We start from the raw sequence: 3,618 nt of genomic DNA, 5'->3' as shown, positions 1-3,618 counted from the left end.
CTGACCTGACTCTCGTTACGAACACCTGGGAAAGACTCTTGATAGCTATCGCTGCCTTCTCCTGGCTATCTTCTGGCGAAGGGGCTCGCAAAAAGTGGGGCCACGCTAAATTGACTGATTGGCATAAGTTTCGAACCCAAGAGATACCTCCCGTGCTCTATTCCGGCGGATATGCGGAGTGGGCAAAGCATTTAGACACAACACAAAGACAACACGTCACGACACTTCAGGTCACCAAAGAGATCCCTGCAGTGGACAATCACCTCCTGCACTTGTAGGAGGCGCGCCGGAGTCTTACCAAACGGTGGAAGAAGCAAAAGCTGAACGCAAACTTAAGGCTCGCATTGTCGACCTCACAGAGCAGGCTGCGGCGTATGCTGCCCAGCTCACCGATTCAAACTGGACAGAGAAGTGTAATTCGGCAGCGCGTCAGATGAGCTCGAGAGCAACATGGCGCTTCATTCGCAGTCTCATCGACCCTGCTCAAACGAGAGGGGAGACGCAAAGACAGTTCCGGCGGGCTTTGCACGGGTACCAAGGTACGACTGCTCAACTCGCGGATACCCTGTGCGACAGATATCTCTGCCGCATAGAGGACCCAGTTGGGCCCGAGTACGAGTACGCGGGAAAGCCGAATCCCGACATTGATGCCCCTTTTGAGTTACACGAACTTAAGGCGGCTTTAGCTAAAATGCGGCGAGGTACGGCTCTGGGTCGGGATCGCATAATAGTCAATCTGTTGGCCAACCTCCCAGATTCGGCCTACCTCCACCTGCTAGTGTATTGTAACCAGATTTGGGGCGGGCGTCCACTTCCACCCGAATGGAAGACCTCGTTGGTCACTTTCATCCCTAAGCCAGGCAAGACAGTGAATACCGACTACCTGAGGCCCATATCACTAACCTATTGTGTGGGCAAGCTTATGGAGACGATGGTTAGGGATCGCCTCTCTCCATACATAGAGACCAAGGGCCTCTTTGCAGACACTATGTTCGGGCTCCGACCGCATATGTCTGCGCAGGACGTCCTCCTCCAGTTGTTGTGAAGGTGTCGGTTGCACAACCACGGGACGACCACAAAGGACACAGGTACACACACACGCGTGTGTGTCCACACAAGCGCTTGTGTGTGTCCCTGTGTCCTTTCTTTGTGGTTCGTTCCGTGGTTGCACAACCTACACCTTCACAACAACATGTACCAACTAGGCCCAACCGAAGATTTACTGAACCTCCTCCAGTTACACCGCTACATAATACGACCCACTGCCATGCGCCACAACGACAAGGTCATCCTTGCCCTCGATCTTAAGGGGGCCTTTGACAACGTTCGTCATGGCAGCATCTTGGCTAACTTCAGTACCACCGATTGTAGGCGCAAGGCATTCACGTATGTACGAGACTTTCTCTCGAAGCGTCAGGCCTTCCTCAAAATTGAGGACGACGAATACAGACCATACACAATGGGTACTGAGAGTACACCCCAAAAGGGGGTCTTGTCGCCGCTTCTTTTCAACATTGCCATGATGCAGCTTCCGCACCACTTGGCCCGGGTGGAACGCATTCATCACGCGCTCTACGCGGATGACATAACAATTTGGACTACCGAAGGCAGCCTTGGAGAAATTGAGGACCGCCTTCAGGGGGCCGCAACCATAATCGATAGCTACGCTATCCGCTGTGGCATCCAATGTGCTTCCGCAAAATCGGAACTTCTGCACATCAGATCCAATCCTAAAGACGTGCTGTCTTTAGGATTGGATCTGATGTGCAGAAGTTCCGATTTTGCAAACTCGTGCTTAGTTTGCAAATCTCTCTGAGGTGAAGTCCTATCAGAGAACTCGAGGAGCTCCGCATATTAGGCCTGTTCATCCATAACAGGCTCAGCCCGGAATCCACTATTGCCAAACTCAAGCGCGTAGGCGAACAGGTCGGACGCATGATCCATCGCGTTTCTAACAAGCGCGGCGGGTTGCGAGGCAGGGACGCGCTTCGCCTCCCCCATGCCTTCGTGACCAGCAGGATCCTCTACTCCGTTCCCTATCTTCGCACCACGAAACAACAAGAAATAAGAATCGACGCCATCGTTAGGCTACAAAGCGAGCACTGGGCCTCCCAATGGCCACCTCCAATGCTAAGTTGTCGGCGCTGGGGGTGATCAGCTCCTACCAGGAGTTATGGGAGGCCCACCTCGTAAATCAGTATACGCGACTCTCGCAGACGGCATCCGGGCGCCGCCTGCTAGACCGCTTGCACTTCCAACACGAGTACACTCCAGAGGAGACGTGTTCGATTCCGGAGCTATGGCGTAAGAAGCTCTGGGTCCCTCCATTCCCGCGCAGCATGGACACGCATAGACACGAAGGCAGACGAGAGGCGCGCGCTCGGGCCCTCGAACACCAAAATGGATCCAAACAGGGTGTAACTACGTTGACATGGTAGGGCCGTCGCCCACTGGATTCTAGACGGCCGCAGTAGTTCACCACGACCAATGCGTTAACGGCCTCTCCTTTGGAGATCGAAATTCAGCGCAGTCCGAGGAAGTAGCCATTGCGCTTGCCGTCTCGGACTCGAATTCGAAGGTAATCGTGACAGATTCGCGTCGAGCTTGTCAACACTACCTGGCTGGCGAGGTTTCAGCTTTAGCCTACTGTATATTAAAGCGCGTCGTCAGGGAATTGGACCCTTCGCCCAAACACATAGTTTGGGCTCCGGGCCATCAGGGCGTTGGACGTAATGAGGCTGCGGACGTGGCTGTCCGAGAGCTTACCTACCGGGCACCTCATCCAGGCTTTTCCGGCTCAGAGATTGTGCAACCGCTTCTGCGGTTCAGGGAAGTTCTGGACGATTATTGTGAACACCCTCCGCTTTTCCCGGTCCCTGCTAAGGGCCTGAGTAAAGCCGATGAGCGAACTCTGAGACGTTTGCAGACCAACACTCTGTTGTGCCCTGCAATAGCGAAACATTTCGACTCCAAAATTGATGGGCGCTGCCCTCACTGTGTGGAAGTATTCGATGCCTTACACATGGTTTGGGCCTGTCAGAAGAATCTTTTCCTTTCCCCCAATCCTTCCCCTTCCCGAGTGGCATGAGAGGCTCGAGGCTCGGGGCTCGAGTCCAACGGGCGCGAGTAGCGGCCTCGTCCAGCGGGGTCCCGAACTAAGGACTCCACGTATGTAAAGGGCCATTTTTGGCCTGCACACTCTCATTTAGTTCATTAAAAAGTTGTCGCCACCACCACCACCGCCGCCACGTAGCTTAAAGCATGATTGAGATGTTCACTGTTCCAAGATGGCAGTTATGCGCCTTCCCTCTGGTTCAGATGTCCACTGAGATGTGTCAGACAGATACTGCGCCATTTCCTTTCCTCAGAAACCAATTTACCCATTTTGCCTTCTGCATTCCAAGCTCCGCTCCATTGGTTTCGTCGCTTAAAGCGCAACTAAGGTGGCCTTACGGTGTATGCGTACAACGGCGACGGCGACCACGCGAAACGCGGAAACGGTAGAGGTACGGAGAGTTAAGCCAAAGAGCTGCGCTCTAATAGTTGCTGCTGTTACGACTATTATCTTGAATGTTAAGATAAATGTTGCGGCTTCTTCTGCTGACATTGCTAGGGGAC

General features: G+C 53.6%; 1 pseudogene; it reads left to right on the top strand.

Annotated features, from left to right (window-relative positions):
• The first annotated feature begins 1,009 nt into the window (after window positions 1-1,009).
• Window positions 1,010-3,159, top strand: LOC149337840 (uncharacterized; annotated as a pseudogene).
• Window positions 3,160-3,618: the final 459 nt, after the last annotated feature.

Source organism: Amblyomma mixtum, chromosome 7, assembly GCF_055824585.1.
Source record: "Amblyomma mixtum isolate Tamu chromosome 7, ASM5582458v1, whole genome shotgun sequence".
In the NCBI taxonomy this organism is placed as follows: domain Eukaryota; kingdom Metazoa; phylum Arthropoda; class Arachnida; order Ixodida; family Ixodidae; genus Amblyomma; species Amblyomma mixtum.
The sequence above is the reverse complement of the archived record's forward strand: the minus strand, read 5'-3'. Positions and strand labels throughout refer to the sequence as shown.